The 19906-nt window shown below is 48.2% G+C and overlaps 1 long non-coding RNA gene across 1 annotated transcript; it reads right to left on the bottom strand.

Moving 5' to 3' along the window:
* Window positions 1-3026: 3026 nt before the first annotated feature.
* On the bottom strand, window positions 3027-4706 carry LOC123040719 (uncharacterized). The gene is made up of 3 exons (XR_006418241.1): window positions 4415-4706; window positions 3732-4310; window positions 3027-3173 (listed from the first exon to the last, which is right to left on the bottom strand). It is a non-coding gene; the product is annotated as an uncharacterized lncRNA (long non-coding RNA).
* Between the last annotated feature and the right edge of the window lie 15200 nt (window positions 4707-19906).

The following is a 19906-nucleotide window of genomic DNA, read 5'->3' as shown; positions in this document are numbered from 1 at the left end:
ATGGTGGCGTCAATGGCAGAGGACCTGCCAAGGCTCGTGTAGGTGGAGGTCGTCGTTTGGCGTCGTGGTGGCGTCGATGGCAGAGGACCTGCCAAGGTTGTCACCTCAATCTGCTCTGAAGATGAACCAGTGAAAGATGGCGGCGACGACACATGTGAGTGCATCAGACCGGTTTGAGCCCCGGACCCGTCAGATGGCTCGGTCGGGGCCTCCTGCTTTAGATGTTAGGCTTAGGTGAGAGGTATGGGTATGTGGCCCATCTTGCACTCCTTCATCATTTGGATAGGAGTAGCGGCATATGCTGTCAAGATTGCGGATTCAGGCATATTGTTCTTATACTTTGTAAGGTTCTCCAGAATAATCAATAAAATGGCCGTATGCATCTCCCAGATACAGAGGCCGGGGGTCATCCTCCTTTTCAGAAAAAACGAAGTTCTAGTAACTTGATGATAGTGACTAGAGAACGTTTTCAATCACTACCTTATCTGGAAGATTTACTCCCACTTGATTCAAGTGATTGTAGTACCCAGACATTCTGCACTGGAGAACGTATGGCACCTCCGCATTAAGCACTCGCTCAGCTCTGTGACGTCCTTCGCCTTCTTGATCCAGCAAGATGGCGAGGTAGTGGATGAGTTCCGGCAGCACGATGACGTGGTGACGGTTATGGTGAAGTTATCTTCGCAGGGCTTCGCCTAAGCATTACGAAAATATGACTAGGGATATAAACGGTGAAGGAGGGAAGCGCATACGGCTAAGACAATATTCTGGTTGTGCTAGGCGCCCTCCTCCCACATATATATATATATATGTGTGTGTGTGTGTGTGTGTGTGTGTGTCTATATATATATATATATATATATATATATATATATATATATATATATATAATGTGTGTGTGTGTGGAGGGGAGAGGCCAAGGGGCGCCCCAAGTAGGCTGCATCCTACTTGGGGTCTTCCCCAAAGTGGCGCCCCCTTCCTTATTGGAGTGCGGGAGGAAGGAAGGATGAGGTGGCGCCCCCCGCCAGCACAAATAGACACGAGGCCACTAGCAGCCGTCTGCCGTTTGACGGGAAAGACGAAATTGACCATAATATGTAGTCAAGAGAGATCACTGGAAGTTCACCCCGCGCCGCCCGCCGTCGTCAAGGAGCTGGAGCTGGAAGATCCAAATCCTTATCTCGGCCAGCAAGCACCACCACATCCAGATCTCATGAAGCCGCCATGCTACCAGCTGGTGCCCAGTCCGTCATAGTGCCGCCAACACAGGTCACCACCGCCAACACAAAACGCCTGATGTCGCGCCGCTGCCCCATGCAAGCACACCGCCGCCGCGTGCACACGTTGTCCCATGCCAGCCTGGAGGTACAAGCGAAGGGAAGAGGAGGACCCGCCGATGTTGACACCATACGGGCTTTGCCTAAGAGCATCTCTAGCAGACCCCGCATCTTGCCAACCTGCAAAATGCGTTTGCAGTTCGCGGAAAACACATTTTACGGGCCGGGCTGCGGCAGAACAGACCCCTTAAACTTAAATTGTAAAATCAAATATTCGTTTTTTTCTCACATCTTCTTCTTCCTCTCGGCCGTGTAGCTAAATCGCTCCTACGAAGGTGACGGACAACTCATAAAACGACCAAACAATAAGCCGCTGACGTCTAAGAAGACTCGCAGGAAGCTAGCTAGCTCGAATCGTTCCAAACGGCAAAACATGGAGCCGCCGTCGCCGTAGCTACCTAACTAGCTAGCTGAATCAATCTAGTTGCTACCTAGCTAGCTAGCTGTGAATCGGAGTCGATTCGAGTGGATGGACGAGCTAGCTGAATCTGAATCGATTCAAGGGCAGGTATGCTGAATCGATTCGGCCGGGGCGGGCGGGCGGGGCGGGCGGCGGTCAGGACGGCGCGAACGGCGGTCGGGGACGGCGGAAGCGGATGTTTCCGTGGCAGTTGGGCTCCTGCCAACTGCTTTCTCGCGATGCAGGGCACCGTAAAAAAGAAGGCGAAAATTGTGTTTTTGCATATAGGGAGGGCTTTTTTACTGTGCCCCTTAAAAAATTTGCAGGTTGGAGTCGTTTACGGGGTCTATTCGGACGGGATTTTCCGCGTCGACCCGCATTTTGGCGGTTATTTTGCGGGTCGGGGCTTTTTGCGGGGTCTGCTAGAGTTGCTCTAACAACACGTTCAGCCGTGGCGGAAGGGAGTTGGTTGGGCGGCGGCGACAAGATGCCCCGGTCGCTTGTGGGAGCAACACAGGGCATACTCTCTCCGTTCAATAATGTAGTGCATATAGATTTTTGGAAAAGTCAGACCTCACAAATTTTGATCAAGTTTGTGGAGAAAAATATTTACATCTAGAATGTGAAACATATATCACTAGATTCATCATAAGATGTAGTTTCACATTATATATTTTTGCTATTGTAGATATAAATATTTTTCTCTATAAACTTGATCAAAGTTTGCAAAGTTTGACTTCTCAAAAAATCTATAGGCACTATATTATGGAACGGAAGGAGGTATCGAGTCATAATAAGCTAACCAACGCTCCAAGAGTATCCTTGGCACACAGATGTATTTTGTGCATGAACATGATACGTTTTCCTCCCTCAAGAATAAACTAATATATTCTTAACATATCTTCTCCCATGCACAAAAAGCTAGCAGTCTTTGCCCCGCCTTGGTCAAACATTTTTACACCGACCGTTCTATTTCTTAAACATAGAGGAGAGGCATTCTTACTTTTGCTAGGCCAGCTTCAGCAATTTCCTCTAGATGTCCCACTTCCTCTTACTATCCATCATCTTTTCCCCTCGTCTAACACTTCAAATTTATGGGCTAACCAGGTCATATGATTTTCCTTGAAAATTTCATATTTATGATTTTTCTTAAAATCATGAACTATAAATAGTTCCACTCAAACTTTAATGGCAATAACTTTGTTGTAATGAAATTAATTTAATGATAATCCAATTGTCTCGCATACTATGACCAAAGTATACTATATTATTGAATTTTGAATCCTAGCTAAGTCAACCATCGTTCATAACTTTGTCCTGAATACTAAGCCTCATTTAATTATGTCAGCCTGGAACATCCAATTGTCGAGCAGAGTAAAAAGCTACACACATCCTTCAGTTGTATATCAAGCAAACGCTGCCATCCATCCATACACCTAAAATCAAATGAAAGTGTTAGAACATAGTAGAACCGCTCATTCGCTCCCTCGCTCCCTTCTTCTCTCCCTTGATAACCACTACAAATAATTACTCACAAAACAAACCAGTACCAATAACAAAACCAAACAAGAAAGTACATCCCAGGCTACATACAACAAGTGAAAGGAGTGCTTGCTTAGATTATTGGCAAGGCGGTGCAGAGAAAAGCGGCGATTGTGCCCCATCGTTGTTGACCTCCATGCCGGAAATCATATCTTCGAGCAGAGAAAGCCATTCGAGGCTGTCACCAATGGTTACTTGGTTGTACGGCAACCAATGAGGCATGCTGCGGCCGACCGTACATGCAGGGGCGGATCTGGAGCTAATGTGACCCAGATGCACTACTTAACTATGACATAAAATTTTCAAGCAACAATGCACTAATAAAGATGTGTTTCATAACTTTTAACATGAATTACCAGATATAATAGACGTCAATTTACAAAAACAAAAGGCAATAGTCAAACTGCTTAATATAGTGCGACAAAATTACTTGAAAAGGATGTCAATGATACCTAATTGGGAATGTGATGGTGCCTTTCTTTTGAGAAGAACCTGGTCCATACTATCTGCATTTAACAATTAAAACTAGTGAGGAATCAAAATTGTGAAGCCAATGAAGTATACGTAATTACAACTTCAAACAATAGCTGATGCCCCATGTTTTGCCAAAACGCATACATATAAATATATTTCAATAAGGTTTAACTTACTAGCCCCAATTTTATACATACAATTGTTGCGACTTGTAAAAATATATAGAAAAAACAATACAAAGAAGGGATATCGAGCAGAATTCGAATCAAGCAATGATTGTAATCTAAAGGAAAATTCAAAAGCATATTACTAATTAGCTAAGAGAGGGAAAGAGAAATTCCGGCGTGCGACGTGGCCATGACTCGCGATCGAGCCGTGGCGGCTTCGGCGCTGCAGGCTGCAGCGTCAGTAGTCGATCCGCAGTCTCCGGCGGTCCGGCCTGCCGGTTGCCGCTGCTTCGCGTACGTGTTTTCCGGCCGCCCACCCATCAGGAACGGATCGATTCGATCGATAGATCGCCGCCGCCGCCGCGCATGGATTTGCTCGCCTCGCTTGCTCTGGGCAGAATACATGACATGAGGAGACGGATCGAGATCTCTTTTTATTAGTGCAGAAAAATCTGGGATTGGGAAGATGGATCGCTAGTTTGTTATAGACTTACCGGAGAAGGGAGATGGATAACAAATACGATCGATCGTGTGTGCCGGTGTGCGTTTGAAGGGATCGAGCGTATACTGGCATACGTACATGACGTGGGTAGTGGGCTGTTGGAAGTGAAGCCACGAGCCCGCGCGGGCTGGTTTCATCGGACCCTGTGGCACACTTGCTGGGCCACCCTGTTGCCATGGGCCAAACGACTGTTAATTAGCACTAAAAAAATTCCTCGACCCTGTAGCTTGTGCTACAGGGTTGGCCCATTGGGCTCCGCCCCTGCGTACATGTGGAGGCACGAGGAAGCCAAAGACCTACGCCGTCGGCGTCGGCTTCTTTGAGAAGATTGTTGTGGCCGGGCAAGGAGATTGACAAGGCTAGGCACAAGGAGAGGGAGGCGATCGACGACGCTGACCATGGCGAGAGGATCCGGGCATGGGAGGTTACCGGGCCCAGTTGAGTCAGACTTGAGGCGGCATGGTGTGGGGAGTAGGGATGTAGCCCGCAACTGGTGACGAGGATAGGGCGGCGTCCGAGGGAGGGTGGGGGGGTGACGTGTAGCGAGATGGTGTGGCGGCTGCTACGTCTTGAGCTTGCGTTGGTTTTCCTTGAAGAGGAAAGGGTGATGCAGCAATAGTAGCGTAAGTATTTTCCTCAGTTTTCGAGAACCAAGGTATCAATCCAGTAGGAGGCTCCTCAAAAGTCCCACGCACCTACACAAACAAACAAAGAACTCGCAACCAATGCAATAAAGGGGTTGTCAATCCCTTAACGGCCACTTGCGAAAGTGAGATCTAACAGAGATAGTATGACAAGATAAATATATTTTTGGTATTTTATAATATAGATGCAAAAAGTAAAGAAGCAAATAAAAGTATATTGAAAGCTTATATAATAAAAGATAGACCCGGGGCTCATAGGTTTCACTAGTGGCTTCTCTCAAGATAGCAAAAGTATTACGGTGGGTAAACAAATTACTGTCGAGCAATTGATAGAAAAGCGAATAATTATAAGATTATCTAGGCATGATCACGTATATAGGCATCACGTCCGAGACAAGTAGACCGACTCCTGCCTGCATCTACTACTATTACTCCACACATCGACCGACTCCTGCCTGCATCTAGAGTATTAGTTCATAAAGAACAGAGTAACACATTAAGAAAGATGACATGATTTAGAGGGATAAACTCAAGCAATATGATATAAACCCCATCTTTTTATCCTCGATGGCAACAATACAATACGTGCCTTGCTTCCCCTGCTGTCACTGGGAAAGGACACCGCAAGATTGAACCCAAAGCTAAGCACTTCTCCCATTGCAAGAAAGATCAATCTAATAGGCCAAACCAAACTAATAATTCGAAGAGACTTGCAAAGATAACTCAATCATACATAAAAGAATTCAGAGGAGATTCAAATATTTCTCATAGATAAACTTGATCATAAACCCACAATTCATCGGATCTCGACAAATACACCGCAAAAAGAGTTTACATCGAATAGATCTCCACAAGAGAGGGGCAGAACATTGTATTGAGATCCAAAAAGAGAGAAGAAACCATCTAGCTAATAACTATGGACCCGAAGGTCTGTGGTAAACTAGTCACAACTCATCGGAGAGACTATGGTGTTGATGTAGAAACCCTCCATGGTCGATTCTCCCTCCGACGAAGCGCCAGCGAAGGCTCCAAGACGGGATCTCGCGGATACAGAAGGTTACGGTGGTGGAAATTGTGTTGGCTCCCTGGATGTTTTCGGAGTACGTAGGTATATATAGGAGGAAGAAGTACGTCGGTAGCCGCCTGTGGGGCCTAGGAGATAGGGGCGCGCCCAGAGGGGGTGGGCGCGCCCTCCTGTCTCTTGGACGCCTCGCAAGCTTCTTGACTTGCACTCCAAGTTCTCCGGATCACGTTCGTTCCAAAAATCACGCTCCCGAAGGTTTTATTCCGTTTGGACTCCGTTTGATATTCTTTTTCTTCGAAATATTGAAATAGGCAAAAAAAAACAGCAATACGTGCTGGGCCTCCGGTTAGTAGGTTAGTCCCAAAAATGATATAAATGTGTCAAAAAAAGCCCATAAACATCCAAAAGGGTAATATAATAGCATGGAACAATCAAAAATTATAGATACGTTGGAGAATATCAAGCATCCCCAAGTATAATTCCTGTTCATCCTCGAGTAGGTAAATGAGAAAAACAGAATTTTTGATGCGGAATGCTACCTAGCATAATTCTCAATGTAATTTTCTTTATTGTGGCATGAATATTCAGATCCAAATGATTCAAGATAAAAGCTTATAAAACATAAAAATAATAATGCTTCGAAGCATACTAACAAATAATCATGTCCTATCAAAATAACATAGCCAACGAAAGCTTATCCCTACAAAATCATATAGTTAGGCCATGCTTCATTTTCATTACACAAAATACTTCCACCATGCACAACCCCGGTTTCAGCCAAGCAATTGGTTCATACTTTTTAATGCGCTTCAGCTTTTTCAACTCTTACGCAATACATGAGCGCAAGCCATGGACATAGCACTATGGTGGTATAAGGTGGTGGTTGTGAGGACAAAAAGAGGGAGAAGATAGTCTCACATCAACTAGGCGTATCAATGGGCTATGGAGATGCCCATCAATAGATATCAATGTGAGTGAGTAGGGATTGCCACGCAACAGATGCACTAGAGCTATAAATATATGAAAGCTCAACAAAATAAACTAAGTGGGTGTGCATCCAATTCGCTTGCTCACGAAGACCTAGGGTATTTTGAGGAAGCCCATCATTGGAATATACAAGCCAAGTTCTATAATGAAAAATTCCCACTTAGTATATGAAAGTGACAACATAGGAGACTCTCTATCATGAAGATCATGGTGCTACTTTGAAGCACAAGTGTGGAAAAGAGATAGTAGCATTGTCCCTTCTCTCTTTTTCTCTAATTTTATTTTCCCCTTTTTTTATTCTTCTTTTCTTCCCTTTTTTTCTTTGGCCTTTCTCCCTTGTTTTGGCCTTTCTTTTTTTTCTTTTTTTTCTTTTTAAAGTCCGAAGTCTCATCTCGACTTGTGGGGGAATCATAGTCTTCATCATCCTTTCCTCATTGAGACAATGCTCTAATAATGAAGATCATCACACTTTTATTGATTTACAACTCAAGAATTACAACTCAAAGCTAGAACAAGATATGACTCTATATGAATGACTCCGGCGGTGTACCGGGATATGCAATGAATCAAGAGCGACATGTATGAAAATTATGAAGGCGGCCTTGCCACAAATACGATGTCAACTACCTGATCATGCAAAGAGCAATATGACAATGATGGAACGTGTCATAATAAATGAAACGGTGAAAAGTTGCATGGCAATATATCTCAGAATGGCTATGGAAATGCCATAATAGGTAGGTATGGTGGCTGTTTTGAAGAAGGTAAATAATGGGTGCATGATACCGGCGAAAGTTGCACGGTATAATAGAGGCTAGCAAAGTGGAAGGATGAGTGTGCGTATATCCATGGACTCACATTAGTCATAAAGAACTCATATACTTATTGCAAAAGTCTACTTGCCCTCGAAGTAAAGTACTACTACGCATGCTCCTAGGGAAAGGGTTGGTAGGAGTTAACCATCGCGCGATCCCGACCTCCACTCATAAGGAAGACAATCAAAAGAGCACCTCATGCAACAAATTTGTCACACAACTTTTACCATACGTGCATGCTACGGGACTTGCCAACTTCAACACAAGTATTTCTCAATTTCATAATTACCCACTAGCATGACTCTAACATTACTACCTCTATATCTCAAAACAATTATCAAGCATCAAATTGATCCCAATGTTTTATGCACTTTCTATGATAGTTTTTATTATACCCAACTTGGATGCTCATCATTCTAGGACTAAATTTGTAACCAAAGCAAATACCATACTGTTCTAAAAGACTCACAAAATAATATAAGTGAAGCATGAGAGACTAGCAATTTCTTCAAAATTAAGTCACCGCCGTGCTCTAAAAGATATAAGTGAAGCACTAGAGCAAAAACTATCAAGCTCAAAAGATATAAGTGAAGCACATAGAGTATTCTAGCAAATTCTAATCAAGTCGATCCCCACTCCAGCGGAGCGCCGACGAAGGCTCCAAGATGGGATCTCGCGGATACAGAAGGTTACAGTGGTGAAAATTGTGTTCCGTTGGCTCCCTGGATGTTTTCAGGGTACGTAGGTATATATAGGAGGAAGAAGTACATCGGTGGCCGCCTGTGGGGCCCAGGAGATAGGGGGCGCGCCCTCCTGTCTCCTGGACGCCTCGCAAGCTTCTTGACTTGCACTCCAATTTCTCCGGATCACGTTCGTTCCAAAAATCACGCTCCCGAAGGTTTCATTCCGTTTGGACTCCATTTGATATTCCTTTTCTTCGAAATACTGGAATAGGCAAAAAAACAGCAATACGGGCTGGGCCTCCGGTTAGTAGGTTAGTCCCAAAAATGATATAAATATGTAAAATAAAGACCATAAACATCCAAAAGGGGTAATATAATAGCATGAAACAATAAAAAAATTATAGATACGTTGGAGACGTATCAGCGGCCGCATGCGAGAGGAAGGGTGGTGGCTGAGGAGGCCATATTGGTACTTTTCATCCTTATCATGCTCGGGATTGTGCTCACCATCAATGTGGAACACAACCATGGTGCCGACAACGATGGGGGTGAGATCTGCCACGGGATAAGCGAGATCGATGCTGCCATGTGCAAGCAAAGCAGTCGACGTCACACTGGGGGTGCGAGGAGGGGTCCAAGGCGATAACGGAGGACCAACAGTCAGGAGGTGGCCCGCTTGTTGGCTTTGCAGGGATGCGACTTCCGCTGGAGAATGGAAGAAGGTACAACGCGGTTTGGTGCTAGACATGGAGGAGACGTTGTGAAGTCTGGTGGGGGAGGCGGCCCTCCTTTTAGGCGGTGCATCCTTTCATGCATTCAAAATCAGATCACATCCTGATTTTCTAGGAGAAACTTCCTTAGGAGAACATGATAGATTGAATGATGATTGTCTTACGGGCAGACAGATGGGGGTGTAGGAACGAACCAAGGAACGACATAGCGGCATGCCATCACTAGCGCAGACTCCATTAATAGTGGAGATGCCGAGCACACAATAATACGTTGGTCATAGAAAAAATAAAACAAAAAAAAGAAAAGAAAAAAGTGAGACATAAAATAAATGCACGCACATGTCGAATGGGCCGGCCAACTTTGATTATAGTTGATGTTTTGGTAAGATTAGATTTGATTTAGCTCTGAGTAATGGAAGGCAAGAAAATTTTGGATTTAGTTGAGATTTTCTGAAGATTTGATTTGAATGAGTTAATGCATGATCTTATTTTAATAAAGTGCCGATTTGACTGAGTTAATATAATCGATGTTTTGATAAGGTTTGATTTGATTTAGGTATGAGTAGTAGTAGGCAAGGAAATTTCGGATTTAGTTGAGATTTTCTGAAGATTTGATTTAAATGAGTTAATGCATGACCCTATTTTGTGAAAGTGCCAATTTTATTGAGTTAATGCACGCGTCAAATGGGCCGGTACAAATTGACTGCACTTGAGCGAAATATCACTCAAGACAATCACAGGCGTAATATAGTGTTTTCTTATGAGTTGATGGAAGTGAGGCGAGACTAACAACTCCCCCTTTTTTGCGAATACGCAAAGATTGCGTATCATTGCATTGATAGGAGGGGTGAAAAAATACAGAGGATGATTGCTACAGCGGCCACGCGTACACAAGTTGGCGCGGGCTCAAGTTGCAGGAGCAGTTAGGGTAGGGGTTGCTCATCCCCGATACATCAAGCTAGAGCCTATCTCTCAGAGATCATCATCGCCAAGCCGTTGGCGCCGGCGCTAGCCCATAGGCGAGTGCCTTCCTGAATAGATAGAAGCAAGTTAGCGATGGAGGGGTGCAGCTGGTCGAAGACACACCCATTCCGGTGATTCTAGATTGCCCAGGCGGTGAGGGCAATGATGGAGTTTCGCCCCTTCCGTAGAGCAGCACGCGATGTGGAGCATGCGTTGATCCACCAATCCACAAAAGGCGTGTCCGGGTCTGGGATCGTAGCGGCCGATCTGCACCAAGAGAGAACCTCGTGCCAAATTTGGCGGGAGAAAGGGCAAGCAACGAATAGATGGTGCATGTCCTCGGTGGCCTGGCCACAGAGCATGCATCGGTCGTTGTGTGGTAAACCACGACGGGCGAGGCAACCAGTCGTCCAGCACCGATCCTGCAGGGCCAGCCAGATGAACGCTTTGATGCGAAGGGGGGCCCATGTCTTCCAGGTAAGCTTCCAAGATGCATCCGAGATAGAGCCGTGGAAGAGCGCAAGATAGCAGGACTTTGCCGAGTAGACGCCGGACTCCGTCCACCTCAGTGCAGCACAGCATGCCCGGCCACGAGGGTTGTGGTTTGCAAAGCGCGCCAGAGGTCGATGTACTGGACAAGGGCGGCGGGGCCGAGTGCGCCGGCGATGTGGCCCTCAGCCACCGTCCGGACGCGGCGATGACGTCGAGAGACCATAGAGAAAACCAGGGGCGCAACCTCAGAGATGGACTTGCCCTCAATCCAGGGATCCGTCCAGAACTTGCATGAACGCCCATCTCGCACTTCCCAGGTGGTGGAGGCTCTGAAAATCTGCGCGGCTGCCGGGTCGTGGGGGAGGTGAAGCTGACTCCAGGGACGCGAAGCATCGGTGCGCTAGAGCCATAGCCATCCGGCGCGCATGGCAACACCAATGCGCTGCAGGTCACGGATTCCCATGCCGCCGAGGGAGGTGGGGCGGCACACTCGGTCCCAATTGACGCGATACTGCCCGCCTCGCGCATCCTTGCGGCCAACCCACAGGAAGCCTCGGATGACCCGATTAACCCGCGCGAGGATAGTCTTGTTGACGACGATGGTGACGAAGATGTGGATGGGCATGGCGCAGAGGACATGCCTGCAGAGCGCGAGGCGATCTCCGAGGGAGAGCATGGACCCAAGCCAAGTGGAGAGCTTCTTCTCAAGCTTGTCGACAAGCGGCATGAGGCCGGCCGTGGAGGGCTTGCGGATGGAGAGCGGAAGGCCAAGGTACTTCACCGGGAAGTGGGCAATCGGGCATGCCATCTCAGCTTCGATCATGGCAACGTGCTCCTCGGTGCACCGGATGGGCGATGCAGAGCACCTGGCGAAGTTTGTGCGGAGCCCAGAGACTTTGCCAAAGATGTCGAGTAGACAACGAATGGTGCGGAGGTTGCGGGTGTCGGGGTGGCAGAAGATGACAACGTCGTCCGCATAAGGGCGACGCTTGAAGCCAGGTGCCTCGTGGTCAGCCGCTGTAGGAGGCCTCGCTCGACGGCTCGTTGGAGAAACGAGTTGAGCACGTCGATGACACAACTCCCCCTTTAGAGTAGAGATAATGGACGTGTCAAATGGGTCGGTCCAAATTGACTGCACTTGAGCAAAATATCTCTGAAAACGATCACATGCGTAATATAGTGTTTGCGTATGAGTTGACGGGAGTGAGACGAGACTAACAACTCCCTCTTTAGAGTAGAGATAAGCATTGATGCTAAAGAAAAAGCTCAGTTTATTTTACTATAAGCACCTCCCTAAACGCCTTGAATTATATAAGGCCTCAGGTGGCCACCAATGCCCGTGCGTTCACATCTCTGTATAGACTCAAAAACAATCTTAAAGAAATCCTACAATCCTGAATAGGCAGGCAGTCCCATATCGCCCGTTTGAAGGACAGGTCCCAAGCAGCGTTCTATTTAGAGCACGGTAAATTAAATATCATGAAAACTACTCTTTCGCCTTTCTACTTGACTCGATGTGTTCTAGCTTTATACTAGCGAATCTGGCGCGGTGGCACGCCGCGCCCGTCTACAGTTTATATTGTACATCCTGGTTTATTTTGTGCATTCACTTCATTTGTAATACGTTAATTAAAGAGCAATTTTGGGTTGCAGCAATCGCACAGGGTAATTAAAAAGCGATTTTTTCTTCAGATTCTAAATCTTTGGTTGCTACGCTCCACTGAGCAGCTCTCCCTTGGGCTGATAGGATGGACCCAAGACTTACTGCCAGTCGCTTCTTCTTTTTCGTGTCTGATCTCTCTTCTCTATGGCACGCTTTCAGCAGGTTCCCCACTTGTGGCGTCTAACGCATAGAGCATATAAGGCAGTACCACGGTAATGCGAGGTGTCTTTGCTACATTTCTCATAGGTTCGCCTCCTGAACACCGATGATCGAGCACTGGAAAACCTATTACTACGCACTGCCCCCTCCGATGATCAACTCATAAATCAGAAAGATACACACCTATAACAATTACACATGTCAAAATTCAGAAAAGAATTGGGTCAAGCACAAGTTTTCACCAGCCCTCATCTACTTCTTTCTCGCGAACTTTCCCACAAGTCCCCCACTCGTCGCGTGTAGCACGTAGAGCATCTAGAGCAGTACCGCGATAGTGCAAGATGCGCTAGGTGCAGTGAGTACTCACCTCATGGATCGACACCTTTTCGGCAATGATTGCAGATTCGCCTCTGAGCACAGACGATTGAGCACCGAAAAACTTACTACTATGCACCGTTCTAATCCGATTTGTCTTGTTTTGCTGAGAGCTCCTCAGACGTTCAAATAATCTAAAAATTGGAGTGAATCTTCCTCCTAAACATCTTGTACACTCTACATCTTTCTAGTTATGTATATGTAATTATAAAGACACCACTATGAAGATACTTTGTATGCCATACACTATACAGATCTATACCAAGATATTTAAGGATACACATATACAAATACACCATTAAAGCAGTGTCACCATATAATCCAAGTAAACATGGATTTTCCCGTTTCTTATTTTCTCGCATTTAAGTGAGTTCGGTTTAAATATGTTTTAAGATGTATGTTTAAAAACAAATTTTATTACAAAAACAATTTGAATTGCCCACAATATGATATCTATGATCGTGATTTGGCAAAATACATACAAATAAGTATCAAAGTTTAGTATAAATAGCTATAACAATCTCACATAATAAAGTTCAGAAAAGAATCGGGTCACGCACAAGTCTTTTTTATCTTGACTGTAAATAAATTTAAGATTTCTAAGGGGCGATGAACCTCTTCACCAGGTCTCATCTACTTCTCCCTCGCGTGCTTTCCCGCACGTCTCTCACTTGTGCCATCTAGCGCGTAGAGCATCTAGGGCAGTACCGTGGTAGTGTGGAGCGTGCTCGCTACCGATGCAGCGAGCAGTCACCTCACGGACCAGTACCTTTTTGGCACTGCTCGCAGATTCGCCTCCTGAACACCGGCGATCGAGCGGCGAGCGGTGCTGGTGAACTTCGCCCATCGTACACCGAGTTCGAGTTATAAAAATAACCACAAACTCTCTTCTTTTTCTCCATTCCAACAACGTGCCTCATTCCTTCTACCTAATTTTCACCTTTTTTCTTCCTCCGGTGACAAAAGATCGAGAGGAGGCCCCCAATGGAGGACGTGATCTCAGAGTTGATCCTAGTTCTCATAGCTGGGCTGCTAGCAGCATTGCTTGGCTTCTCTATGCTTCTGTGTGCAATGATCCTAGATGATCGTCATGACGCTGCTGCCCGAGCGGTGGCTCTCCGAGGCACTGGTGGCCCTGCCACTGGAGGGAAATATGCTTGGTAGTGCTCTACCTGCGCTGTAATACCGCATAACCCCCCGTGGATCGCCTGTCATCCGGACAACCAGCCCAGTCGGCATCAGAGAAGGCCGAGAGCTCATATGACGGTGCAGGCTGAAGATGCAGACCATAGGCAGCAGTACTACTGACATAGCGCAAAATACGCTTGACGGCTGACCAGTGAGACGTCCTGGGTGCATGCAAAAACTGACAGACACGGTTAACTGCATAGGAGATATCAGGCCTGGTGATAGTGAGATATTGCAGACCACCAACAATACTGCGATACTCAGTAGCATCATCAGCCGAGAGAGAGTCACCATCAAGAGCAGACAACCGATCAGTAGCAGACATCGGAGTGAAAACAGGTTTGCATTTGAGCATTCCAGCACGACGCAACAAGTCCAAGGAGTACTTCTTCTGAGTGAGAGTCAAACCTGCAGAGGACCGTGAAACCTCAAGACCAAGGAAAAAGTGAAGAGCACCCAAATCCTTGACAGCAAAATCATCACGAAGAGCAACCACAAGGCGATCAGCTGCAGCAGCCGAAGAACTGACAAGGATGATATCATCAACATAAACCAGGATATACATCGTAACCTCAGGGCGCTGGAGGAGGAACAGTGATGTATCAACAGTGGATGGAGTAAACCCAAGAGCCCGAAGAACGGATCCAAGGCGAGCATGCCATGCACGAGGAGCCTGTTTCAGTCCATACAGCGCCTTGACCAGATGACAGAGATGATGAGGTCGTGTCGGATCAACAAAACCAGGCGGCTGACGCATATAAACCTCCTCCTCCAGAATGCCATGGAGAAAGGCATTCTGTACATCAAGCTGACGAAGGAACCATCCACGAGTAATCGCAAGAGACAGTAGTAACCGAATGGTAGTGGGCTTGATAACTGGACTGAACGTGTCTTCATAATCAAGACCATACCTCTGTTTGAAGCCCTTGGCGACTAACCGTGCCTTGTAACGCTCAATGGAACCATCAGCATGGCGCTTGACCTTGAAAACCCACTTGGAATCAATGATGTTGACACCAGACTTTGGAGGAACAAGACGCCAAGTATCATTCTGTTGGAGGGCATAAAACTCTTATTCCATTGCAGCACGCCAATGAGGAATACTCAACGCAGCCTGAAAGTGACGAGGCTCTGCATTAGGGTCGCCAGCAGTATGAGCCATGCACGCAGCAAGCCACGCAACCGTGCCATCTGTCCGCTCTTTCGGGCGAAACACACCAGACTGGCTCCGTGTGCGCGGTCGAAGTGTGACGGCAGAATCTGCCGGAGCCGGAGCTGGAGCAGAATCAGCAGAGGTCGTGGACGAGGCCGAAGCCGAGTCCGGCGAGTCAGGCTCCCCGGTGGCCGAGGCAGGCGACGAGGCCGCTGGGCTAGCGACAGCACCGGCCGGCCCAGGGGACGCCCCCGCCAGTGGCCCAGGCGAGCCACGCAGGGCTGGTGACGCCCGCGAGCCAGGCGAGCCGAGCGAGGGTCCCGCTGGTGTGGACGAGGCTCGCGGGTCGGGCGAGGTGGCCACTGGCGAAGCCTGCGAGCCGGGCGAGGCGGCTACTGGAGTGGCCGGGTCCTGCGAGTCGGACGAGGCGGGCGAGGCACCCGCCACTGGCGCTGGCGTGGGTGAGCCAGGCGGGCGGACCGCCTCGGGCGACCGGAGAGCGGGTTGGCGGGTGCCACCCGTTATGCATGGCACATGCACGTCCCGACCAGAAGAATCATCAGCGACCTGTTCATCAAGGAGCTCGAGCCGAGCACCGCGTCCAATACCTGCCAGCATGATTAGGAAGCAACGCAGGGGCATATGCAACATCCACAAACTGATCAGGCGTAGGTGTAGACACAGGCATTGGTGGTGTGGAAGTGGAAGTGGTGAGGTCAGTCGGAAGTGCACGAAAGGGAAACACATTTTCATCAAACACAACGTCACGAGAGATGTAGACGCGGTTGGTAGGAACATGTAGGCACTTGTACCCTTTGTGAAGAGAACTGTACCCAAGAAAGACACACTTCTTAGACCTGAACTCTAGCTTGCGCTTATTGTATGGACGGAGATGAGGCCAGCAGGCACACCCAAACACCTTGAAGAAAGTGTAGTCCGGAGTCTCATTAAGCAAGAGCTCAAGCGGAGTTTGCATTTTCAGAAGCCTCGAGGGTAGCCTATTTATAAGAAAACAAGCTGTAGAGAAAGCATCACTCCAGAACCGAAACGGGACGGAGGCATGAGCTAGCAAGGTTAAGCCAGTTTCAACAAGATGACGATGCTTACGCTCAGCAGCACCATTCTGCTGATGTGTGTGAGGGCATGACACGCGGTGCGAGATCCCAAGCTCATTAAAAAACGAGTTGAGGTTGTGGTATTCACCCCCCCCAGTCGGATTGGACATGGATGATTTTGTGCTTAAGAAGGCGCTCAACATGTGCTTGAAACTGAATGAAGACATCAAACACATCAGACTTTCGCTTAATAAGATATAACCAAGTGAAACGGCTGTAAGCATCAATGAAACTGACATAATAATTGTGACCACTAACGGATGTCTGGGCATGACCCCATACATCAGAAAACACAAGCTCAAGAGGATGTTTCACAACACGACTAGACTCTGAAAACGCAAGCTGATGACTCTTGCCCTGCTGACAGGCATCACAAATTGTTTCAGCAGTTTTATTGGACACAACTGGTAGATCATGACGATGCAAAATATGTTGAACTATGGGAGTCGCCGGGTGACCAAGGCGCGCATGCCAGTGTGTAGGCGACACACGAACACCACTGAACACCTGAGGAGAGGACGACGTGGAAGAGGAGCGCGGCGCATCAAGTGCATACAGGCCATGGCGAAGACGACCGCTAAGCAGAATGGCCCTCGTGTCCCGATCCTTGATAAAGAAACGAAAGGGGTGAAACTCAGCAAGGACATTGTTATCACGGGTAAGTTGAGGAATGGACAACAAACTACGTGTAGCAGAAGGAACACGAAGGATATTAGATAGATGCAATGTGCGAAAGTTGTGTGCAAGGAGAGAAGCCTGACCAACATGAGAGATGCGCATACCTGCTCCACTAGCGGTGTGCACCTGATCATGACCGCGATATGGCTCCTGAGTAGAGAGCTTACCCATCTCACCGGTGAGGTGGTTGGTAGCTCCAGTGTCCATGTACCATGCAGGATCAACGGAGTATGACGGAGTGCGACCATGATCATGACTCGTCACAGCAGCGGCGGCCTGCTTGTCGTTCCCCTTTCCGTTGTTGCCAAGACCCAGAAAATCCTGCTTGTAGCGACGATGACAGCGAGAGGCAATGTGGCGCTCCAAGCCACATAGCTGGCACGCCTGTTGGGCACCACAAGAAGAACAACACGCCACGGGCCGGTTACCACCTGTGATGGTCGGAGCGCTGCCCCTCGAAGCTGGTGATGAGGGCAGTGCTGGTTTGCCTCCGGACGAAGATGACCGCTGAGGCTTGCCGCGAGTTGCGGTATTGGCGGAGGCGAAACTGGGAGAGACTCGGCGCGCCTTGATGCGCTGCTCGCGGCCAAGCAGACGGGCGTAGAGCTCACGAGGTGGTAGCGGGTCATCGCGACCGTGAATGTTCTCAATGAGATTGTCATAATCATCATCAAGCCCATTCAGTACGAAGGTGGTGAACTCCTGATCCTGTAGCGACTGGCCGATGGAGGCCAATGTGTCGGCGAGACCCCGCATCTTGTTGAAGTAGTCGGTGATGCTGAGGTCACCAAGCTTCGTCTCACCCAACTCGGTGCGGATAGAGTGAGCACGCGCCTGAGACTGAGAGGCAAAACTGGTGTGAAGCGCCGCCCACGCCTCCCGGGATGTAGCGGCGAAGATGACCAGTGACGAGACGCTCGGGGTGAGCGAGGACTGGATGGCGAAGAGGATGGCCTGATCCTGGGCCACCCAGGTGTGGTACGCTGGGTGGTGGGGTGGTGGACACGGTATGGACCCGTCAACATATCCCTCCAAGTAGCGGCTCCGCAGAAGAGGCAACACCTGGGCACGCCAGGACAAGTAATTATCCGGCGCAAGCTTCACCGGTAGCAGATGTGAAAAGTAGAACGGTGACGACGCGGCGACCGTGTCGGTATGAGTACCAGACACCGGATACAGTGCGGGAAACCCGGGAGGACCAGCAGCGTGGGCCCCGTAGGGTGGGACGACCGCGACCCCGGGAGGATGCGGCTGTGGCGCGGCCGCAGCCCCGTACGACGGCTGTAGTGAGGCAGCCGCCTCTCCTGTGTAGGAGGCCGTAGCCCCGTGCGGCCCTGGGTAGGCTGCGTAGGGGTGCTGGGGAGGCAACGGCGAAGATCCATAGGGGTGGCTTGGTGGTGCCGCCGGTGGTTGATGTAGAGGCAGCGCACCAAATGCCGGCCACGAGGATGGCGGCAGCGGCGGAGCACCAGGAGCCATCGGAGGCGCGCCATACGGGTAGTAGCCGTAGGGCGAGGGCGCGGTAGCGCCATAGGCCGGTGGCGGGGCGGCGCCGTAGAGCGGCGGCGCGGCGGCATCGGCCGCGACTGGGGCTAGGTCACCCGAGGTCTCGCCATGCGGGCGAGATTGGATCGGGGACCCAGGCGGCGGCGGGGCCCCATAGGCCGCCACGAGAGGCCCAGAGGCGAGGAACGGCGAAGAAGGGGCAAGGACCGGCGCGGCGGCGGCCACGGCGACGGAGGTCGGCGCGACGGCGGCGGCGGCGGGAGCAGCGGAAGACATCGTGATCGTGACCTAAACTGATACCATGTAAAACAAGATATTTTGGGAACTGCACGACACCCCTAACCGGGGTGTGGCTATCTCATTATATAGAGGTACCCAAGGGGTACAATACAACGTTACAATACAGAGGCTACGTACATACAGTCTAACATGCGCTACGTAGGAGATGTCATGTTGCTCTCCTTCATATTTTTGCCTTTCGCCACTAGAGGCAGATATGCTTGGTAGTGCTCTACCTGCGCTACCAAGGAGATATCATATTGCTCTCCTTCATTTATTTTTATTTTTATTCCTTCTTTGGGTGGTCTCATCTTGCCGGTTTCATGGTTTTTCTTCTTTGTGCTTGTTCACCTTGTCACATGTTAAAGGTATTGTGCAATATAGATTTGTTCTTGTTTTCTTTGGCAGTTATATACTTTTTGGAAAGCATGACCGATAGATAGCACACCAAGGTGAACCAATAATTGTTTAATAGTCAGTAAACCGTTTGGTTATATACTTTTTGGAGAGCATGACCGATAGATAGCACACCAAGGTGAACCAATAATTGTTTAATAGTCAGTAAATCGTTTGCATATGCGGCGGATTAGAACTTGGTGTTTCACAAATTGTACATAGCTAAAGGCTGCACATGTTTTTTTTTCAACGACCAAAAAGTAAAATGAAATTGAACTACACAGGCAATAAATAAATACAAAATCAAACACATAAAAGGAAACACACATGACCTTAGTTAGTAGACCACAGCCAACATACATGACATAGAAGTACAAAGACAAATATTTTTACACATGGGAAACTACAAAATACGACCTGATCTCCTCGATGCAACGACAACGTCTAAGCAATCTTGTTAGACTTGCTTGATGCCGCACCATCATCGATTAGAAAATGCATTGGGAAACTCAGGGAACCGTCCGAAAACAATATCATTGATTTCATCCACCACAGTGTTTGTAGGACAAACAATAGCTCGGCTAGAAAAATACCTCACATTATTGTAATTAAGGAAAACGAATCATAGACATA

This window comes from Triticum aestivum, chromosome 2B (genome assembly GCF_018294505.1).
Source record: "Triticum aestivum cultivar Chinese Spring chromosome 2B, IWGSC CS RefSeq v2.1, whole genome shotgun sequence".
Lineage (NCBI taxonomy): Eukaryota > Viridiplantae > Streptophyta > Magnoliopsida > Poales > Poaceae > Triticum > Triticum aestivum.
This window is presented reverse-complemented; position numbering and strand designations above follow the sequence as displayed.